Here is a 24,731-nt window from a genome sequence, read left to right on the forward strand (position 1 = left end):
ACATCTACTTCTGCTTTATTGACTCTGCCAAAGCCTTTGACTGTGTGGATCACAACAAACTGTGGAAAATTCTTCAAGAAATAGGAATACCAGGCCACCTGACCTGCCTCCTGAGAAATGTGTATGCAGATTAAGAAGCAACAGTGAGAACTGGACATGGAACAACAGACTGGTTCCAAATCAGGAAAGGAGTATGTCAAGGCTGTATATTGTCACCCTGCTTATTTAACTTATATGCAGAGTACATCATGAGAAATGCTGGGCTGGATGAAGCACAAGCTGGAATCAAGATTGCTGGGAGAAATATTATTAACCTCAGATATGCAGATGACATCACCCTTATGGCAGAAAGTGAAGAACTAAAAAGCCTCTTGATGAAATGAAAGAGGAGAGTGAAAAAGTTGGCTTAAAACTCAACATTCAGAAAACTAATATCATGGCATTCAGTCCCATCACTTCATGGCAAATAGACGGGGAAACAATGGAAACAGTGGCAGACTTTATTTTGAGGGGCTTCAAAATCACTGCAGGTGGTGATTACAGCCATGAAATTAAAAGATGCTCACTCCTTGGAAGGAAAGTTATGACCAAGCTAGACAGCATATTAAAAAGCAGAGACATTACTTTGCCAACTAAGGCCCATCTAGTCAAAACTCTGGTTTTTTCCAGTAGTCATATATGGATGTGAGAGTTGGACTATAAAGAAAGCTGAGTGCCAAAGAACTGATGGTTTTGAACTCTGTTGTTGAAGAAGATTCTTGAGAGTCCCTTGGACAGAAAGGAGATCCAACCAGTCCATCCTAAAGGAAACCAGTCCTGAATATTCATTGGAAGGACTGATACTGAAGCTGAAACTCCAATACTTGATGCAGTTCTTCACCACCTGATGCAAAGAACTGACTCACTGGAAAAGACCCTGATGCTGGGAAAGATTGAAGGCAGGAGGAAAAGGGGATGACAGAGGATGAGATGGTTGGATGGCATCATGGACTCAATGGACATAAGTTTGAGTAAAGTCTAGGAGTTGGCGATGGACAGGGAGGGCTGGCATGCTTCAGTCCATGAGGTCGCAAAGAGTCGGACATGACCAAATGACTGAACTGAACTTAATGGAGAGAATTGACATCTTAATATTGGATGTTTAAGTTTGGGTCTTTCTTTTCTATTACTTAGATCCTCTTTAATTTCTCTCAGCAATGTTCTGAACCTTTCCGTGTATAGCTTTAAACAATTGTGTATTAGCAATTGTTCATTGTTAATACACAGAAATGAAATGGAATGTTGCCTCATGCTCACTGATGTACTGTTCCTTTTAGGTCTTTTTCTTGGATAGCTTCTATTGCTATGTCTTATAAATTCACTAATCTTCTGTAATATTTGTTCTTACTTCCACTCAGTGTATTTCTTATGTTAGACATTGCCATTTTTATCTCTGGAAATTCAATTTTGTTCTTTTTTTGGTATGTCTCTCCTGGAGAAGGAAATGGCAGCCCTCTCCAGTATTCTTGCCTGGGAAACCCCGTGGACATAGGAGCCTGGTGGGCTACAGTCCATGGGGTCACAAAGAGTTGGACACAACTAAGCAACTAAAGCTTTCACTTTCTCCATTTTTGGACATATGGAATACAGCTACAATAATAGTTTTTATGTCATCTATTAATTCTATTACATATGCCATTTCTATATGATGTTTCCATTTATTGATTTTTGTCTTTGTTATATGTAATATTTTCCTGCCCCTGTCCATGCTTGAAAAATTGTATTAGATATTTTGAGTTTTACCTTGTTGAGTGCTGCATATCTTATATTCAAATATTCCTGAGATTTTTTTTTTTTTCTGGGTTGCAGTTAACTTGCCTAAAACAGTTTAATCCTTTTATGCTTTTAAGCTTTATTACATAGGGATTAGAGAAGAACTCGGTGTAAAGCTAATATTAACCCACCACTGAGGCAATACACTTTAGAGGACTCTATCCAATAGCCCTTGAATTGTGTTACTTCCCACTGTGTATTTGGCAGGAAGAGGAACTATTTCTAGCCTTGTGTAAATTCCAGGGATTATTCCTTCAATCTGTTGAGTCCTTTTGAGTGGTTCTCTCTGCCATGGCTAAATTCCCCGCTTGCAAATGCTGATCAGTGCTCAGTTAAAGACACAAAGAGATTTCTAGAGTTCCCTCCCTCAGCCATTCTCTTTTCTCTAGAACTCTGCTCTTGGCCTCAAAAACTCCCAGTTTCATCTCCTTAACTTATTGAAGCTGCAGGACTTTTACTGGTTTCCTACTCCTTATGCTACAACCTGGAAACCTGTCATATGCAGGACGCGATTGTAAGATTGTACATCTTATCCCCATCTTTTCACAATTGCTGTGAAACATCACCTGATGTCCAATGATGAGAACACTACTATTTCACATAATTTATCTGATTTTTTTTTAGTTGTTTCAAGGACATTATAGTTGGCATAATTCCAAGATAGCCTTCATAAGATTCCAAGGCTCTGAAATGCACATGAATTATTTCCAGTTATGCAATCAAACACTAATTTTAAAGTATTGCTTTGAAGGGATTTTTCAGATATAATTACAGTCCCATATTAATGTTAAAATAGGGAAATTATCTGCGTGGACCTGATAACCACATAAATCCTTTAAAACTAAAGCTTTTTCTCCAGCTAGAAGAGGAAATTTGGTAACTTTAAAGATGGAGGGGGCCGTATGGCCATGAATATGAGTGGCCTCTAGGAGGTGAGAGCTGTAGCTGTGCTCAACCCACAGCTAGCAGGAAAATCGGTGCCTCAGTCTGCTACAGCTAACACTGACTGGACTAGTTGGTCTCCATCACTTTTTGCTTCACTTGTACATCCTCTTATCATACTTTTTTTCTTTCTTTCTTTCTTTCATTAGTGACTCCTTTGCACCTAATTGCTTAAAGAAACTCATTTGTTAGTTAAAGCTGTATGAGGCATCTGGTGATTTTCCTCTTGGAAACACTCCCTAATATGCATCTTCTTTGTAAGCATTCTTCATTCCAGAAGAGAAGGTCATGGTACGATAGCCCCAGAGAACATTAGACCCCATCTCTATACATTTTGACAGCTTTGAAATGTTTCATAAGAAGAGAAGAATCAGACCCCACACCTGCTCTGATCTTTACCAAGAACCCTATTTTGAGCTAACATTATAAGTTTTACTCACTGAACCCTTTCAGGGAGGACACGGTGTCAAGGGCACTGGTCTGCTGTGGCCTCCTTTGCCTGGCAAAGAAATAAGACTACTCTTTTCCTCTTCGCCCCAAACTCTGTCTCCGTGATTTTTATTTGATGCCAATGTACAGAGACTGGATTTCAGTAACAAGTCCTATAGTAGCAAGGAAATTAATTATGCCAACAGCAGGTGAGCATGTAAGAGGGTTCTGACCACCCCCATACTCAGCCCCATGAAAAACATGGCTTCAGCCAATGCTTTGATTTCAGCCTAGTGAGACACTAAGTAGAGACCCCAGTCATGCTGTGCCCAGACTTCTGTCTAGTTTTAGGTACTTTAGCACTAATTTTGTTTATTGCCACTGCACATTGGCTGGTTTTCATTAGCCAGGCACTCTCATAAACACCTTATATGCTATTTTTCTTTCATTCGTCACAATTACAATGGATATTAAATAGTCTTAGTCTCATTTGACTAAGGAGTTTCAGGATTCCAAACTCAGAATGGTTAGTTAGAGAAGGCAAGACTCCTGGAAATGGAGACCTAGATTAAATCTGTACTGATACCATATGGAAATCCCATAGCCACTGGGAATAGGATCAATGTGATGTAGCTCTTCTGTAAAGAAAGGATCCTGGGGTGACAATTTCTCCCAGCCATTTATTTTACTCTCTAAATATTTTAGGGAGGAAAATGTGTCCATTATCTGAAATGTGGAGCTCATAAAATCATACCTCTATCATTAAACCAGATGAAGAAAAGTCTCAGTCTGTGAGGGAGCCTTATACCATGCTTGGTTGAGTCACATAAGACTGTCATTACAGGGAAAGAAAAATGGTTTTACAACCAGAGCAGCACTAGACTAACACATCCTCCCTCTCACTCTAATATCCCCAATTTACAGCTGTTCTCCTAAACTCAAAAGTTTCCAGTTTGGACAACTATATAGCCATCCTGGCTATCATTACCAGAAAAACCACATAGTTGCATTAGTCAGACTGAAGGCTCAACTACTGTAAGCAAAAGACTGAAAAATATACTTCTCAAAGAACATAGAAATGTATTTTCCCTCCTCACATAATAGTCCAAGAAAGATAGATGGACCAAGTTCAGCAAAATCATCCCAGGACCCAGGCTAGCAGGATAATTCTTTTACTCAATACGCTAATTCTGACACTTTTCCAGTTGTTTCCATTTTCAATCATCAAGGTAGGAAAGGGCCCCCAGGCTTCTCTGCCTTTGGAATTCTCCAGGCAAGAGTATTGGAGGGGATATCCATTTTCTTCTCCAAGGGATCTTCCTGAACCAGGGATTAAATCCAGGTCTCCTGCATTGCAGGCAGATTCTTTACTATCTGAGCCACCAGGGAAGCCCAAATTTAGAGCAGTCATCTTAATTAGTTGAACCAGAGTGGGACACCTCTCTCCACTCACATGCCATCCATAGAAGTGAATTTAATCATAGGACCACATCAGCAAGAAAGGATAAAGGATTGTGGCTTTAAAAACTAGTAGATCTTGCCACGATGGGCCAACTTTGCTCACTGTAATATTGCTTCCTTTGTTCCCCAACTCCACTACACCATAACAGGGTGGCTATAAAGCTTGTATTTAATATTAAATAGTGGTGACATTCCATAGGAGATTTTTTAATTTTAGGTATGTGGATAGTTGATCAAAATTCAGATCAAATAATCATAAAACACAAGGCCAAGAGTCACAGATGATGTTACAGTCTGTCTCTAACTTTGCAAATAAATATTAAATTCACTTTTGTGTGCCTTTTCTTCAGTATTCACTGTACTGACCTGAACAGTTGGTATAAGAGAAATATAGCAGTAAATAAATAATGTAACTTCTTTCTCCTTAATAACAGACTTAGAGACATTAATATAGACTCACAGACTTTAAATGAATAGAAAAATAACACACTTCAAAACTTAATGCTAAAAAAAATCACAATAAATTTTCCAAAGCAAATATATGAAAAGGAAATTTGACTTTTTTGATATTGCCTAAACAAAAATTCCTGTCATTAATATTAATTCTAGGTGTAACCAAACTTAAGATTATCAAATATTTTATAATTATAATTGAATATAAAATAACAATTACAATAAAGGTTTATACACATGGTATTATGCAATTATAAACATGGGAAATCAAGCTATCTCTTTTAGTTTCAAATATCCATATTTGAAACTTCTAAAAGTAAAAATAAAACACATTTATCAGACAGATATCAATGCATAGAAAGACCTTCAACAAATGAATTCTGTTTTGAATATTGGCTGTTTGCCAGCTAACTCATTACACATGGCATCTGGATTTTCCCTGCTTTTCCAGGAGTTCTGTGAGCAAGGCCATGGCTTCCTGGTTAGAGAAGTATAACAAGACTTCCATACTTGAAAATTATCCAACTCAATAATCTATAAAATCTGATATGTACTCATTGGTACCCAAAACCTTGTTCTTGATGTAATCAAAAGAATTAAAATTGGTTTGAAGATGAAAGAATTGGAGAAGGGACATCCTATTACTGAAAATGACATCCTTTCAGTAATACACTATTAATTCCCTGGAGTTGATCCATGGGTTATATTCTTTGTGTAGATCACTAAAATAAATGCCACATGAGTAAGAGGGATATACATAACCACCATCTCATTTTCACTAATACATGTCAAAATAAAACCTATATGTGTTATTTCATCAGCATATTTCTTGACTCCTTTTCTCCCTCAGGTCACACTTGTGATTGGGCTATGCTATGACACAGGAATGTGCTAAATCTGTTTTCAGAAGTTTGGGGTTTATTTTTATTTTTTAATTTATTTTATTATTTTTTTTAATCACATTGAACAATAATTTGGCATCGGGTTGCCTCTGCTTGGTCACACTAACATTCTTTTAAACCCCTCACACTTTCTTGTATCCCAACTACCATTTCTCATTGACTCAATCCAAAAATGTATTTCCTGTTTCAACTTGGTGTTTAACCTAGATAGTGATTTTCAATCTAAGGATCTTGCTAAAATGCCAATTCTGTTTCCCTCTGGGGGAGATCCTATAAAGCATACATTTCTAACAAGTTCTCAGGTGATAGTGATGCTGCAGGGACTCAGACCGCAGCTGGAACACCTAGGACACTTTCATGCTCACCGACATAAACTAACATCTCTAGTGAAAATAAGGATAAAAAAAATAACTTTGAGAAAGCCCTTAAAGGCTACCAGCTCCCTTAGGAAAATCTCTAAGTGTGTCTTAATGGAGAAAACAGTCTGAAAAGTGCCAGACACTTTCAATAACAATAAAGAAGAGATTTTAATAGATCAGAACTTTTCAATTGTAACAGTGGATAAAAACTTTATGTAACAGATAAAGACCGTTAAATTCTTTTGATACTTTGGAGCAGAAATTGTGGTAGCAGGTAACTCATGACTCCTCTTTTCTGGTTTATTCCCCTGAATGGTCGTTTAATGAGCACTGAACAGTGCTGAAGTATTAAAGGCTGAAATTTACTCCTAAAGCTATTAATGAGAGCAATTATCATAAACTAGGGAAGATCCCATCGAGTCCAAGATCATTTCCCAAAATTGAAAATGAAGTACGTTCAGTCTGCTGAGTACTCTTTCACATGAGTTTGATCGTGAATTATTATTAAAGTTGCATGACTTTTATTTTCACCAGTTCATAGACAAATTATTCCTTGCACATATCTAAGTTCTTAAAAACCCATAAATAGCATTTCTTTTAAATGAATAAAAAGTGCTTTAAATAAATACATTTTTCATGTTGGAATATAAAAATAAACAACAGAATTAATTTACGTGTTTAAAGACTTCATCCACAACAATTTCCCTTGCGTTGGAGGAGTATAATATTTTTACTAAAATCACACTGAATAAATACACTATCAGTAGTAATATTTTGAATTATAGGTGCAGACAAAGACAAATGCCAAGTTGTCTACCACAAGTGTTCAGAGAATATCAAATACTCTGAACATTTTTGCGTTATGCCTTATGTTTGGACAAAAACAAATGTTTTGCAAATATCTGCCAAGTCATCTTCTATGACTTTCCCATCTGTATTATGCAAATGTGTTATTTCCATGCATTTCAACATAGTCTCATGTTTTGTACATATTTTGCTCTGAAGGCATTTTACTATGGTCAGTCTTACAGATAAGTATATAAGCACAATTATGACCATGACCACAACTTGGATGAAAATTTGCTAAAAAAAATTGCAAAAATAAAGGAAAAATGCATAGTATAAACTTTAATTACATTTTATGAGTGAAATATGTACTTCCAAATTGATTATTTTCCTTATTGAACATGTTTTCATTTCTCAGCTGATATATTTTCTCTGTTTGTGAAAATTTTACTAATATCTTAGGTTAGGATTTTGGTGTTGGCCATATGGTGATGTCCAAGTGTAGTCTTCTCTTGTGTTGTTGGAAGAGGGTGTTTGCTATGACCAGTGCATTCTCTTGGCAAAACTCTATTAGCTTTTTGTCCTGCTTCATTCTGTACTCCAAGGCCAAATTTGCCTGCTCCTCCAGGTGTTTCTTGACTTCCTATTTTTGCACTCCAGTCCCCTATAATGAAAAGGACATCTTTTTTGGGTGTTAGTTCTAAAGGTCTTGTAGGTCTTCATAGAACCATTCAACTTCAGCTTCTTCAGCATTACTGGTCGGGACATAGACTTGGATTACTGTGATAGTGAATGGTTTGCCTTGGAAATGAAGATTACTTTGTCAACAAAGGTCCATCTAGTCAAGGCTATGGTTTTTCCAGTAGTCATGTATGGATGTGAGAGATGGATTATAAAGAAAGCTGAATGCCAAATAATTGATGTTTTTGAATTGTGGTTTTGCAGAAGACTCTTGAGAGTCCCTTGGACTGCAAGGAGATCCAACTAGTCCATCCTAAAGGAGATCAGTCCTGGGTGTTCATTGGAAGGACTGATGCTGACACTGAAACTCCAATACTTTGGCCACCTGATGTGAAGAACTGACTCATTTGAAAAGACTCTGATGCTAGGAAAGATTGAGGGCAAGAGGAGAAGGAGACAACAGAGGATGAGATGGTTGGATGGCATCACTGACTCAATGAACATGAGAGTTTGGGTAAACTCCAGGAGTTGGTGATGGACAGGGAGGCCTGGCATGCTGGAGTTCATGGGGTCACAAAGAGTCTGACATGACTGAGCAACTGAACTGACTGGGTTGGGATAAAATATATAATTTTTTCCATTAAAACTAGTGGAAATATTTTTGTTTATTTAATGCCTTTTCATTTTGGTGAATGATAGTTCAGGAACAAATTAAAATATTTTAGGGAACCTCCTTGGTGGCTCAGTGGTGAGGAATCTCCCTGCCAATATAGGAGACGCCTGTTCATTCCCTGATCTGGGAGAGTCGCACATGCCGAGGAATAGCTGAGCCCATGTGTCAAAACTATTGATCCTGTCCTCTAGATCCCAGAGCCATAACTACTGAAACCTGCATGCCCTGAAGTCTGTGCTACACAACAATAGAAGTCACCACAATGAGAAGCTCATTCACAGCAACCAGAGAGCAGCCCCCGCTTGCCACAACTAGAGAAAAGGCTGTACAGCAGTACCCAGCACAGCCAAATTTATTTTTAACATTAAAAAAAAAAATGTAGTGAGAAGTGGTATATGCATATATCTGCAAAGTGTATATTCTATATATAACATCCAAATACAGAACAGTATCATCAACCCTTTATCTCATATCTAACTAAAGAAACAATGCTTGCCAACATAAAAAATTTCCCTCAAATTATTAAATATCAAAATAATAATTATCTATTTTTAAAGGTATTATTGACTATTATTATTAGAAATCAATCAGGTATAATTGAAATAAAATGTATCCAATCAGTCAAATGAAATGTTTTAGAATAGATATTAACAGAGGCTGTCAAAATGTAATTATAATAATGGGAATCTAAAATCAAAGAGATATTATGACACAGCCAGACTCTATTTAAAGAAGGAGTAGAACAAGTAATCAAATAATGATGATAATACTCTATGTAGAGTTACCTTAGGGAGTACTGAGATCACTACAATTCAGATATTATTCACAAATAAAGCAATATACAGATAGTGGGTTGTGAGAGTAAGGAAAATTTCCATGAAGAAATCGTGAGCAAAGTTTTAGTTAAGAATGAAAGTATTGTATAAATGTTGATAATGTTTTCCTATAATTAGGCAACCATTAATAGACTTTTAAGATTGAGAGTAAGATCATTTTCAAAATATAATTCCAGATACAAGATTTACCAATATGGTAATGAAATATATTGATCCTAGATAATATACATGGCATTTGCAGAAATCAATATCCCATCACACTACACTAATTCAATACATTCTAATATTATTAATAAATGAGTCACAGAGTTTAGAAGCTTGACAAATTCAAAGGAGAAACCCATTCTCAAATGGGCCAGGCTAAATGAATGCTATCAAAATGATACACATTGAAAAGAAATTTTTAAAATGTGTGTAGCATTTCAAAGCTTAGCTGAAGGATGGTTATCAGTAGCACACAGCTCGACATGGAAGTTTTGAGCTAAACTCCTAAGCCACATTTTCTTTGATATTTTTCTGTCCTTTCTAGCTCCACCTCCATCCAGATTTCTCTCTCATTCTCAATGCATTTATTGACACCTCAACATTCAAAAATCTTTGAGTTCTAATAGTCCAAAAATATCTTTTACCCTATTTCCCAAATTTTCGAAACTCACAATGATACAGATCTTATTCAGATGGAAATCAATTATGTGTTATTGTAGTAAACATATTAAGAAACATAATCCTCCCAGTAATACCTGCATTTCAAATAAACATTGTTTAGATCATCAATGTTTCATATGGCTGATTAAAAATAAAGTCTCTTATTGGATAAATATGGTGACAATGTACTGGCAGAACTATTACACAAAAATTCCATAGCTTGGATTCTTTCTTGCTCTTTCACCAGTAAGCAGATAACTCTGACAATCTATTTTACCTACAGTTACATGTGCCTCATTTGCAAAATTTAAAAAAAAAAAAAAGCTGACTTTTATCAAAATTCATTACCCATCATGACATTTTGTTGAGCACTCACCCACCATCTAATGGAAAAAGAACTATAATCCTAATTTTTTTGTTTGCTTGTTTTCAACATCAGAATGCATTTTTTTTTTAATTGGGGCAGAGTTACTCTACAATGTTGTGTTAGTTTTTGGTGTAAAATTAAGTGAATCAGTTATGTATATACACATCCATCCCCTACTTGTTGAACCTCCTTCCCACTCCACCCCTATCCCACCCCCAACCCATCTAGGTCACTACAGCACATGGAGCTGAGCCCCTGTGCTGAACAGCAGGTTCCTACTAGCTATCTACTTTACACATGCTGCTGCTGCTAAGTCACTTCCGTCGTGTCCGACTCTGTGCGACCCCAGAGATGGCAGCCCACCAGGCTCCCCCATCCCTGGGATTCTCCAGGCAAGAACACTGGAGTGGGTTGCCATTTCCTTCTCCAATGCATGAAAGTGAAAAGTGAAAGTGAAGTCGCTCAGTCGTGTCCGACTCTTAGTGACCCCATGGACTGCAGCCCACCAGGCTCCTCCATCCATGGGATTTTCCAGGGAAGAGTACTGAAGTGGGGTGCCATTGCCTTCTCCACTCTACACATAGTAGTGCATATATATCAGTCCCACATTAGAATCAACTGTGGAGCTTCTGCTCCAAACACACAGACCTAGACCCACCTCTGAGACAGAACTGATTTGGCAGATATAGAATGGCACCTTAGTATCTGTATGTTCACTAAGCTCTGCTGAAGATTCAAATGCATAGACAGGAGCGACATAAAATGTGCCTTCTATACCAATCAATTAAACCTGCTTTCAGTGTTGCCTATGGGCCGCAAGCTCTGCTTAGGGGCTTTGGGATGCACAGAACATAGCACTATCTTTACTCTCAGGTATCACAGAGTGCAGTGCAGAAGCCTTCTCTAAACTAAATGAGTGCTGTGAACGAGGTTTGAATGCAGTGTTTAGGGAGCACAGAGAGTGGTGAATGGTCACCAGAGGACCTGTGGAGGATGTTGAGATGGTCCTTGAAGAAGAGTCAGATTTTGCTGGCTACGTAACAGGGTTTGTGGCTGCGGCTTTGGTCACATACAGAATAGATGGAAAAAGTGGCAAAAAAATGAGAATGGAACTGTCAGTAAAGTTAGAATATAAAGGACTTCAAACAACAATGTCATCACTGTTTCCCTCTGGACAAAGAAGATAATTTAAAGAGGAAACCATAAAATCCATATTTGTTGTTTTTTAACATTGATTCATATGATAGAAATTTCTGAGTATGGTGCCCATACATTTTTATTAATAACAGGGTGTCAAGAGAATCCATTTGTGGTAAAGAACACTAAATCAGTGCCTTTCCAAGTATATAAGAACATTATATTCTCATCTAGTTCTTTAGTTAATAATTTATAATACCCAAGTTTCAAGATATAATTTTTAATGATTGTTAAATCTCAATATATATTAATTAAACCTAACTTCAATTACAATTACTAATAAATTCAAGTCTACTAAAATGATGACTACTGAAATAAGTTTTATCTAGGTAGTGGAAAACAGATGAGAACAATTTATTGTTCTCTCAACTGATGTATGCTGGGTAAATGGCTCTATTTTCTAAACATCTTAAGCATATTTCAGCCCACTATTAGGCTCCAACTGGCCTGAGACCTATACACAGAATTTACTAAACCTTAAGTATGAGTACACTACTATGCTGATCAGAACATTTTAGATTAGAACTCTGTCAATCCATTAATGTAAAGACTGTTTATTAATGTAGGAAGAAAGTGGCATCCTAGCAACTAATCAGAAAACTACAAAAAATAGTAGAGCTTGATAAATATAGTAGGGTAATGGTGTTAGAGTGGTGAGAGGACAGATTTAAAATTGCTCGGGAGGCAAAATTGATAGCATTTTCTAAGTGAGTATATTGGAAAATTAAGAAGATAGAGGAGTCAAAGTTCCCAAGCAGTTTTTAGTTCAGGCATCTGTGGTGATCTAAAATTCATTCCCTTACTCACCAGGCAGCTACCAAGGTACTGGATTGATTGAGTCACCTAACGACCAAAAGCAGAACCTTCCAGACACAATCCTCTCTGGGATCTCAAAAAGAATCAGTACACAAGATGTTTTTATCTCCTTTCTGTCAAAATTCAATAAATTCAATCATATACATTAACTTTTCCATTTATATGCACTATATGTTTAAGGTATTAAATATTTTCCTTGCTTTTATATTTACCCAGTTCTTTCCTATCTACCACAGAAGGCAATGGCAACCCACTCCAGTACTCTTGCCTGGAAAATCCCATGGACGGAGGGGCCTGGTGGGCTGCAGTCCATGGGGTCGCTAAGAGTCGGACACGACTGAGCGACTTCACTTTCACTTTTCACTTTCATGCATTGGTGAAGGAAATGGCAACCCACTCCAGTGTTCTTGCCTGGAGAATCCCAGGGACGGGGGAGCCTGGTGGGCTGCTGTCTCTGGGGTCGCACAGAGTCAGACACGACTGAAGCGACTTAGCAGCAGCAGCAGCAGCAGCAGTTCCTATCTAGGTGAGAAACATTCATCTAGGTTTCCGGTGACGAACACTGCTGCTGCTGCTGCTGAGTCCCTTCAGTCGTGTCCGACTCTGTGCGACCCCAGAGACTGCAGCCCACCAGGCTCCCCCGTCCCTGGGATTCTCCAGGCAAGAACACTGGAGTGGGTTGCCATTTCCTTCTCCAATGGATGAAAGTGAAAAGTGAAAGTGAAGACGCTCAGTCGTGTCCGACTCTTAGCGACCCCATGGACTGCAGCCTACCAGGCTCCTCCATCCATGGGATTTTCCAGGCAAGAGTACTGGAGTGGGGTGCCATTGCCTTCTTCTGTACCTACCTCATAAAGGAAAAAGAAATAACCACCAAGAAGACAGAGTTCTTTGTATATCATATATACCAAGATGAAGGTACATTTGATCAAAAACTAGTCATCTATTTAATCAGCTACCTGTGCCCTTAAAAAATACCCAACTTCCTTCCTTCTATTAAGTAAAGTGAATTCGTTTAGTCTTGTCCAACTCTTAGCAACCTAATGGACTGGAGCCAGCCAGGCTCCTCTGTCCATGTGGTTTTCCAGGCAAGAATACTGGAGTGGGTTGACATTTCCTTCTCCAATTCCTTCTATTATTTTTCCTTTAAGCAAACTTCATATTCCAGTATTCAAGACAATATATCACTATTTGATTCAGTTTTATTATCTTTGTAATTATTACTACCAGAGCAGTATTATTTTATCACTGTAAATATACAGTATATCAGCTATAGTATTAAATCTCTTTTGTGAACAGATTTCCATCATTGTTTTCATGTGAAAAGAGCACTCCAATTTTAAATTCTTATAATAAATTAATCTTTAGACTATAACAGTAAAAGTTAAAAAATCACTGTTTGTTCATTAATAAAGGAAACTTGCAAATTAAATTAACTAACCTCAAGTTAACAGTTATTTAATATTCCTGGATTCTAGTTAGAATGTTTTAAAGATTATGATTTCATACAAATCAATATAAATGTGAATAGTATGATGAAATCATGCTTTTTTTTTTTTTTTTTTTTTTTTTTTGCTACTCCATAAAGAGATTCTTGAGACAGTATTCACTGAGAAAAATCTGTGGAGGTGTGAAAGAAAATGAAGAATATACTTCCTGGAGGCCTATTATAATGTAATTTAACAATCTTTATCTAAATGTGGTCCTTACCCCCATCTGACTTTTTGGAATTATATTTCCTCACATTCAGTCTCTGTAGCCGTGCTTGAGATGCATTTGTCCCTCAAAGAAACCTGAGGAAGAGACAAAAACTTTAGACGTCCACAGTGTCTTATGACCCTTTCCAAAGCACAGAGGTAATTAGTGATTGAGAAAACTTTCTGTCAAACTATGGGAGTATTCTAAAATAGGTTAGCAGTTAACAAGCCAAAGATATTTCAGACTTTCCCAGTGTTCGCTACTGTGTAGCATTATTCACTAAGATTACAAAAGTTTCCACTAACAAAGATACATTGTGATTTTTACAAATGCGGAATGAACCACAGAAGATGTAAAGTTCTGTCTGAATGTTTAAAAATAATTCTTATTTCCAGGCAGAAGTTTCTTCACGGTTATAAAATGAATCAGAACCAGGCTTAGATATACCTGATCACAAAGAAAAAAAAATTGATTTTTCAGGAAAACTGTGGTCATTGACACATTTAGGTTTGGATGCAGCAGGGAAAAGACTGCTGTTTTAATTAGAAAAATATGTTAAGGAATAGTTAGGGAGTTTGGGATCAGCAGGTACACACTGCTGTATTTAAAATGGATAACCAACAAGGTCCTTTTGTATAGCACAGGGAACTCTTCAAAGTTAAAAGTTATGAGGCAGCCTAGATGGAAGGGGAGTTTGGGGGAGAATGGATACATACTTATGTATAGCTGAGTCCCTTCACTGTTCACCTGAAACTATCACAATATTGTTAATTGGCTATACTTCAATATAAAATAAAAGGTTAATTAAAAAAAGAAAAATCCATGAAGAAATCTCTGGCAACACAAGGATAAGAAACAAAAAAATGTTGGTACTCCCTTAGGATTCTTCAGAAACATTGGAAACAATCCAGACTTTTTTAGTCCACAAAGAATGGAGGTTTAGTCACTTTACTTGCATATTCACAAGTAGACTGCCATGAAAAGGCTTGAAAACGTGGACACCCCATCATTACTCATGTATTATCTTGCTGCATTAGTATTAACAGATCTAACCCTAACAGCCTTATTTAATGTCATGTGTAAAAGCCAGTCTCTCTGGTGCCTTGGAACGAGACACAATTGGCCACCACCCCAGAAAGGAGCTCCAGAGAAAGGAAGGAACGACAAGTGCATGTCCTGGGGTTATTCCAGAAGGTAAGTGAAAGTGAAGTGAAAGTCGCTCAGTCATGTCCGACTCTTTGCGACCCCATGGACTACACAGTCCATGGAATTCTCCAGGCCAGAATACTGGAGTGGGTAGCCTTTCCCTTCTCCAGGGGATCTTCCCAATCCAGGGGTCGAACCCAGGTCTCCTGTATTGCAGGCAGATTCTCTACCAGCTGAGCCACAAGGGAAGCCCTCCAGAAGGTAAGAGGGTGCGAAAATACAGGTGAAAGATAAAAGTGGCCGGGAAATCAGAATGTACACTCCCTTCTATGGAGAAAGGAGCAAATGGGTTCCACTGGGTACTATCATTCAGTTCAGTTCAGTTCAGTCACTCAGTCCTGTCCGACTCTTTGAGACCCCATGCACTGAAGCATGCCAGGCTTCCCTGTCTATCACCAACTCCCGGAGTTTGCGCAAACTCATGTCCATTGAGTTGGTGATGCCATCCAACCATCTCTGTTGTCCCTTTCTCCTCCTCCTCCCACCCTCAATCTTTCCTAGCATCAGGGTCTTTTCAAATGAGTCAGTTCTTCGCATTAGGTGGCCAAAGTATTGGAGTTTCAGCTTCAGCATCAGTCTGTAGCTAAAATAAGTATTCAGAATAAAATCCCTCAAACACATATGTGCATAAAGCTGTTATATACACAGTCTTTTAGAGAGGGTCAGACTTGAGTACTCGGGAAAAAAAGCTATTTCAAAATTATTTTCCCCTAACACTCAACTTGAAAAGCAAGGAGCTAAGAAACAGATGGGTGGGTGCAATTGTTTTGGTAAAATGGTGGGAAAAGGGTTTTTAATTGGTATCCCAGAAGAGATGCTAGATTTTGAAGGCAGTTGGTAGGGGGGCGGGGGAGGAGGCAGACCAGGTTGTTCAGTTAGGGCACAGAGATAACACACATCTGATCACCAGATTCTTGTCAGCTTGTCGGGATCACAAACACAAAGGCAATAAGTAGTTGAAATGTATCAACTCCTAATTTTTTTACATTTTACTCTTACCTGTGCTTCTGGGGCTATTTACATCTACTGCATCTGTATGTAGATATACTGTAGAATGAAACGCCACTGCACATTCTGTTCTCAGCTCTACTCAGGGACAACAGGCTGGTAGTTTATTTAAATTTATCTAATTTAATTTTTTAATGATGTCTGTGTTTTGTAAATGGCTAACAAAGCTTAAATGTATTTAATAATTGGCTCTTGTTAACTAGTATGTACCGGGTCCAACATATCACAGAATTTGCCAGGCTGTAGCAGAATAAGGTGGCAGCTGTCTTACCAGAGCAGTGATAGCCACATCATAGAACAGCTAAGCAGATCAGACCCTGTAATTTAGCGGAAGAGGAGGGCCAGCACCTGCTTTGCACAGGGTAAAGCTAAAAAGCACAGATGCTAGGGGAGAAGTGTTAGGTCCAAGTACTTCTGAGATGCTTGGGAGATCGCCAGCAATATAGTCAGGGGAAACAAAGAGAACTAGGATCCTGTGAGTACAGGTGAGTCATGAATGTTTGGGTTATTCATTTCAATGTAATATAAAGTGTATTCACAAGTTGTCTGGCTCTGGACAACATTTACATGATCCCTATTCCCAGATTCAAGAGACTGGTTTGCCCTAAATCTCTTCAGGTGGTAGCTTTATGATCCCCAGATTGCAGCTAGGGCTCTGAGATCCTGTTTTCAGTAGTTCAGACAGGGGCTTCCTGGTTGGAGACATCAAGGTTTCCTTGCAGGGAAAGTGCCAAGTTATTGATATTAGAATTCTTCCTGAAGGTTCAATCTAAAGCTTGCTCTCCAGGCTTTCCAATGATAGTGTAAACACTTTATTTCTTATATTACAAAGACTTTGCTTAAACTAGAGTATTTTCTGTGTTCTGCAAGTGGAAGCCTCTTTCTGTTGGAGGAATTGTGAGGAAGAAAAAATTATAAAACAAGCTTTAAAGTATAAAATATAAACAATTGATCATTAGACTATTTTAAAATTGAATTTTTATTTATTCAAGGTGCACTTTCATTAACTAACTGAATAAGATTCTATGCCAAGTTATTGTAAGAAACTTACTGATGTGTAACAGTTGATGAAGAGAATCCTTGAGTGTACTTATTCTTCACAGAGATTACTACAAGTATTATTTGTATTATCTTATGAAGTTTTCAATCTTAAATACTTGAAAATAGCTTTTTATAATAGAAAATCCAAGAGAAAGCCTATTATTTTCTTTTTATAAGGTACTTACAAATATTACAAGTCAGAAGAATTATTGTAAATGATAGTATTAGCTCAGCCAGAAATCTATCCACATCATTAAATTTCCTCACCAGAAATCTGAGCAGCAGAGAGAATTAAATTGGTTTACTGTAATCTGTAACATTTATTAAGTACTGATTTACCAAGAATTCTTCAACAATTCTTAAAGCACTATCATACACTAATCAACATCACTCTTGTAAAGTTGGCAAGCTTTATTTCCTCCTCTGTTTTTATCAACCATTACAAAGCTTAAAGGTAAATCACTATAAGTTCTATAAGGTTCTGAATCATTTCATTTGTAATATCCACAAAACCCTTGTACACTTTATCTTTGCTTCATGCTACAAATACTGACTACATATCCACAACTCAAACAGCTAACAATCCAAAGGCCAAGCTTTCTTTACACCCTAGTTCTTTCACACCAAATGTCCAAAGAAAAACATAAGCAATAAGCATTCCTGCTTTTATCAAACCAGTGTTACTTCCCTGGGGCTCAAACACTGTAGGTTGAAGGCAATGTCTGTTTTTTCCTTTTTGAAGATGAAAATCCTTTACTGAGGAAATGTGCCAAGAATTAAAAATAGGAACATCTGGCTTTGATCAAAACAGCTTTCTGTTTTTAAAGAATTATCCAACCACAGGGACTTTTAGACAGTAATTGCAATATTGTGGTCAGGTCCTAAGTTTACTTCAATTATTCATTCAATATTTCTTTTAAGTGAGGGGTTTTTTTGCCTTTGAATACTTAAACATCATATATTTTCATATGCTATTCAAGTAACTAACAGAGTTTCTAGCAGATTTAATAAAAGATCATGCCGTAAGTTTCAGGAAAAAAAATGAATTGATATTCAGGGTAATCCATTTCAAAGAAATTTTCTGTCACATTCTCTTATAATCCCAGATGAAGAAAATTAGAACCTATGGTTTCTAGAACACAACTTAGTCAAACAAAAAGAATCATATTTTTAAAAATTGAATGTCAAGATAACAAAAGGTTGAATCCAAAGACTGTCCTTAGGCAGGATACATTATTGTTAAATAATCCTAAGGAATGTGGAGAAAGAAAAAAAGCTTGTTATCTTAAAATGTTAATTATGGGAGTAGACCTGGTCTTTACAAGGATGTATCTTGCCTGAGGACAGTGTTACCTTAAGATGTAAATTATGGGAGTGGGTCTGATGAGGTCTTTGCAACCTCCAGACAGTCTTTGGATTATATAACCTCATTGTTAACACTAGCAAGCGGGTACTCTTTCTGCCCCCTTCTGATGCCTATGTCAGAAGCTTTCGCTATCTCTTTTATACTTTAATAAAACTTTATTACACACACACACACACACAAAAATTGAATGTCAAGATCTAAATTTAATGTTTATATCTTGGGAACTATAAAAATTATCTTCTCAAAAGGATTATAAAATGATATAACCATGAATTACTAACACTACTACACCAAAAAAATCCCTGAGAGATCCAGACCTTACCATAAATACCTGTAAATATATAATACAAAAATCAAGAAGCAAAGTTGTTTGTATGAATAACCACAATTGTAGGAGATAACTTTGGGGACAATAATTAGCTTATATTTTAGGGTAGGAATGTTTCTGATGGGATCCTGTATATTAAAAGAGAACTGTTCTGTAGTATCTCTTTATTAACAGCTATTTGTTGAAATCTGGCTAAAGATTCAAAAAGGAGAGTATCAAAGGACATGGTTGGAGGTACAGGGAAGTAGCAATCACTTAAGTAGAAGGTAAGAGGTGGGAGTTAGAATCAGAAAAGAAAAAGAGCACCAAGAAGGGAGCCATAGTGAGTGAGGTTAGTTATGAAACATATCATCTTTTCTTGGGATAGATAAAATGCTGCCATGTAGATGAATATCTGACATCTCCTCACCTGTAAATTCAGTTTATTTGGAAAGTATTATGATTTACAAATAAAAGCTCCTGTATTGAGAACAACTACACTTGTATGGCAAGAGCCTAAAACGAGAGTTCAGCATGAGAGTAAGAGCAAAGGTTAAGGTGTTCAGTCTGGGGCTGTCACCAGGTATTTATCTGTAGCCTTTAATTATGTATCAAAAATTTAGAACAGAGGCCACAGTTCAGAGGAAGGCAGTATGATCACCAAAACCCATTACTTTGGGACTCAGGAGTGACTCGGCCTACAGTACTTGGCATCTCTGAAGCTTGATTCTTCATCAATGGAATGAAAAATTAGACTGAATCTCCATGGTTTCTTAATTCTAAAATTCAGTGATTCCACAGGTTTTTAAATTGCCATGTACTTCATGAGAATATTTTGTACGTGTTTATTCATTCATATTGACAAATTAGTAATCTTCTTACTCAAAAAGTGAAATATGCTGAAATAGTAAAGCACTGATGTCTCAAGAAAAAAGCTATCCCCATTTATTAATCTTCATCTCCAGTTATTTCAAATCATCAGGTATTTGTTGAGCTCTGACTTTCATAAGGCACTATGCTAGGACTATTAGGAATACAGAGAGGACTAAAACAGCACATGTGTAATCAAGAAAAAAAACAAGGAGCAATAAGACTTACACTTAAAATGAACTAAGTTAAGTCAGTGACATAAATTCATGAGCACAAAGAAGTAACTTAGAAATCCCTTGGGTCAGATTGCTAATTAGTAAAATGAAACTAATAATGGTTCCTACGAAGTAAGGTATTAAATGGATTAAGAAAATAGTGGAGGAATAGGATGGCGAGACCACTTTCTCCCCCATAAATTCATCAAAAGAACATTTAAATGCTGAGTAAATTCCACAAAACAACTTCTGAATGCCGGCAGAGGACATCAGGCACCCAGAAAAGCAGCCCATTGTCTTCAAAAGGAGGTAGGAAAAATATAAAAGACAAAAAAAGACAAAAGAGGTAGGGATGGAGCTCCGTCCTGGGAAGGGAGTCTTAAAAAGAGAGCAGTTTCCAAACACCAGGAAACACTCTCACTGCCGAGTCTGTGCCAAGCCTCGGAAGCACAGAAGGCAACATAATAGGGAGGAAAAATAAGTAAATAATTAAAACCCACAGATTACGAGCCCAATGGTAACTCCCCCAGCAGAGAAGCAGCGCAGACGCCTGCACCCACCACTAGCAAGTGGGGGCTGGGCAGGGAGGCACAGGCTGCATTACTTAGAGTAAGGATCGGGCCTGAATGCCGCAGAGGGTAATCAGAGCGAACTAATCTGGGCTAGCAAACCAGACTGTGGGATAGCTACCACACGAAAAGCCCTAAGACACCGCCAGGCCCGCACACAGAACAAAGGGTCAGAACTAGCTGGCTGCAGACAATCCCGCTCCGGTGACAGGCAACCAGAGCCGGAAGGGGGCAATCGCAGCCCCAGAGAGACATTATCTACCTAACTGCAAGCAGGCTACTTTGCTAACTAAGACTTCTTGGGGTTCTGGACAGTCATCTGCCTGAGAAGGTGCGCTGGTTGTACACCCAGAAAACTCAGTGGCAGGGATGGGAAAGGCGATAAGTAGCAGTGACCGTGCTCACCAAACACCTCATCACCAGAGCTGCTCGGAGCTGGGAGCACAAAACGCAGGCCCAATGGAGTCTGCGCCTCTGAGGACTACCTGAGTGCCTGAACCTGAGCGGCTTAGACCTGGGAGGTGCATGCAGCCCAGGGCCGGCCTCGGACGGTTCCCAGGGGAGCAGCCTAGAGCCTGAGCTGTGTGGGCAGGGAGGGTACATGCGCCATGAGTAGGGGCAGGCCCAGTGCGGCTGAGACACTGGAGCACACGCCAGTGTTACTTGTTTGCAGCGTCCCCCACTCCCCACAGCGCAACTGAACAAGTGAGCCTAAAAAAAGTGTCCACCACCGCCCCCTATGTGTTAGGGTGGAAATCAGACACTGAAGAGACCAGCAAACAGAAGAAGCTAAAACCGAGGGAACGGCCTTGGAATGACAGGTGCAACAGATTAAAACCCTGTAGGTAGTACTGACTACATAGGAAGGGGCGTATAGATCTTGAGAAATATAAGCCAGACCAAGGAACTATCTGAATATGAACTTACCCCACACTGCCCACAACAACACCAGAGAAAGTCCTAGATATATTTTTACTATTTTAACAATCATTCATTTCTTTTTTTTTAAACCTTTTTTTTTTATTTTTGAGCCCTCTATTACTCCTTTAATTTTAATTTTTATAACCTACTATTACTTTTTAAAAAAGACTATTTTTTAAACCAAACTTCATATATATATATATATATATTTTAATAACTTTTGTGACTTTGTTTTTTTTTCCTTCTTCTTTTCTTTAATATTGTATTTTTGAAAATCCAACCTCTACTCTAGAATTTTAATCTTTGATTTTTGTTATTTATCAATTTTGTACCATTAAGAACCCAATCTTCAGTACCCATTTTTACTTGGGAGCAAGATTACTGGCTTGACTGCTCTCTCCCCCTCTGGACTCTCCTTTTTCTCCACCAGGTCACCTCTGTCTCCTTCCTCCTCCTTCTCTTCTCTACCCAACTCTCTGAATCTCTGTGTGTTCCAGAGGGTGGAGAACACGTAGGGAACTGATTACTGGCTGGATCTCTCTCTCTCCTTTTCATTCCCCCCTTTTATCCTCCTGGCCACCTCTGGCTCCTTCCTCCCTCTTCTATTCTTTGTATAACTCCATGAATATCTCTGAGTGGTCCAGATTGTGGAGTGCACATAAGGAAGTGATTACTGGCTAGCTTGCTCTCTCCTCTTTTGATTCCACCTCATCTCATTCGGGTCACCTCTAACTCCCTCCTCCCTCTTCTCTTCTCCATGTAACTCTGTGAACCTCTCTGGGTGTCCCTCACTGTGGACAAACTTTTCATCTTTAACCTAGATGTTTTACCAATGGTGCTGTATAGAAGGAGAAGTCTTGAGGCTACTGTAAAAATAAGACTGAAAACCAGAAGTAGGAGGCTTAAGTCCAAATCCTGAGAACATCAGAGAACACCTGACTCCATGGAAAATTAATCGATAAAAGTTCATCAAACCCCTCCATACCTACACTGAAATCAATCACCCCCCAAGGGCCAACATGTTCCAGAGCAAGACATACCATGCAAATTCTCCAGCAACACAGGAACACAGCCCTGAGCTTCAATATACAGGCTGCCCAAAGTTACTCCAAACCCAATGACATCTCATAACTTGTTACTAGACACTTCATTGCACTCCAGAGAGAAGAAATCCAGCTCCACCCACCAGAACACTGACACAATCTTCCCTAACCAAGAAACCTTGACAAGCCACCAATACAACCCCACCCACAGCAAGGAAACTCCATAATAAAGAGAACTCCACAAACTGCCAGAATACAGAAAGGCTACCCCAAACTCAGTGATATAAACAAAAAGAAGAGACAGAAGAATACCCAGCAGGTAAAGGAACAGGATAAATGCCCACCAAACCAAACAAAAGAGGAAGAGATAGGGAATCTACCTGATAAAGAATTCCGAATAATGATAGTGAATATGATCCAAAATCTTGAAATACAAATGGAATCACAGATAAAAAGCCTGGAACAAGGATTGAGAAAATGCAAGAAAGGTTTAACAAGGACCTAGAAGAAATAAAAAAGAGTCAATATATAATGAATCATGCAATAAATGAGATAAAAAACACTCTGGAGGAAACAAATAGTAGAATAACAGAGGCAGAAGATAGGATTAGTGAATTAGAAAATAGAATGATAGAAATAAATGAATCAGAAAGGAAAAAAGAAAAACGAATTAAAAGAAATGAGGACAATCTCAGAGATCTCCAGGACAATATTAAACTCTCCAACATTCGAATCATAGGAGTCCCAGAAGAAGAAGACTAAAAGAAAGACCATGAGAAAATACTTGAGGAGATAATAGTTGAAAACTTCCCTAAAACGGGGAGGGAAATAATCACCGAAGTCCAAGAAACCCAGAGAGTCCCAAACAGGATAAACCCAAGGCAAAACACCCCAAGACACATATTAATCAAATTAACAAAGATCAAACACAAAGGACAAATATTAAAAGCAGCAAGAGAAAAACAACAAATAACACACAAGGGGATTCCCATAAGGATAACAGCTGATCTTTCAATAGAAACTCTTCAGGCCAGGAGGGAATGGCAAGACATACTTAAAGTGATGAAAGAAAATAACCTACAGCCCAGATTACTGTACCCAGCAAGGATCTCCTTCAAATATGAAGGAGAAATCAAAAGCTTTACAGACAAGGAAAAGCTGAGAGGATTCAGCACCACCAAACCAGCTCTCCAACAAATGCTTAAGGATATTCTCTAGACAGGAGACACAAAAACGGTATATAAACTCGAACCCAAAACAATACAGTAAATGGCAATGTGATGATACTTATCAATAATTACCTTAAACGTAATGGGTTGAATGCCCCAACCAAAAGACAAAGACTGGCTGAAGAGATACAAAAACAAGACCCCTATATATGTTGTCTACAAGAGACCCACCTCAAAACAAGGGACACATACAGACTGAAAGTGAAGGGCTGGAAAAAGATATTCCACGCAAATAGAGACCAAAAGAAAACAGGAGTAGCGATACTCTTATCAGATAAAATAGACTTTAAAACAAAGGCTGTGAAAAGAGATAAAGGACACTACCTAATGATCAAAGGATCAATCCAGAAGAAGATATAACAATTATAAATATATATGCACTCAACATAGGAGCACCGCTGTAAGACAAATGCTAACAAGTATGAAAGGGGAAATTAACAATAACACAATAATAGTGGGATAATACCCCACTCACACCTATGGATAGATCAACTAAACAGAAAATTAACAAGGAAACACAAACTTTAAATGATACAATAGACCAGTTAGACCTAATTGATATCTATAGGACATTTCAAACCAAAACAATGAATTTCACATTTTTTTTCAAGTGCACATGGAACCTTCTCCAGGATAGATCCTTGGCCATAAATCTAGCCTTGGTAAATTCAAAAAAATGAAATCATTCCAAGCATCTTTTCTGACCACAATGCAGTAAGATTAGGTCTCAATTAAAAGAGAAAAACTATTAAAAATGCCAACATATGGAGGCTGAACAACACGCTGCTGAATAACCAACAAATCACAGAAGAAATCAAAAAAGAAATCAAAATATGCATATAAATGAATGAAAATGAAAACACAACAACCCAAAACCTATGGGGCACTGTAAAAGCAGT

The 24,731-nt window shown here is 37.9% G+C and overlaps 1 long non-coding RNA gene across 15 annotated transcripts in view; it reads right to left on the reverse strand.

Moving 5' to 3' along the window:
* Positions 1-24,731, reverse strand: part of LOC123330649 — a 443,928-nt gene that overhangs the window by 224,114 nt on the left and 195,083 nt on the right. For 8 of the 15 annotated variants that reach the window (XR_006546723.2, XR_006546725.2, XR_006546717.2 and 5 more), the window contains one exon: positions 14,070-14,152. The exons of the other annotated variants lie outside the window; for them this stretch is intronic. This is a non-coding gene — a long non-coding RNA (uncharacterized LOC123330649). The remainder of the gene's footprint in view (positions 1-14,069; positions 14,153-24,731) is intronic. 15 annotated transcript variants of the gene reach the window in all.

Source organism: Bubalus bubalis, chromosome 2 (genome assembly GCF_019923935.1).
Source record: "Bubalus bubalis isolate 160015118507 breed Murrah chromosome 2, NDDB_SH_1, whole genome shotgun sequence".
In the NCBI taxonomy this organism is placed as follows: domain Eukaryota; kingdom Metazoa; phylum Chordata; class Mammalia; order Artiodactyla; family Bovidae; genus Bubalus; species Bubalus bubalis.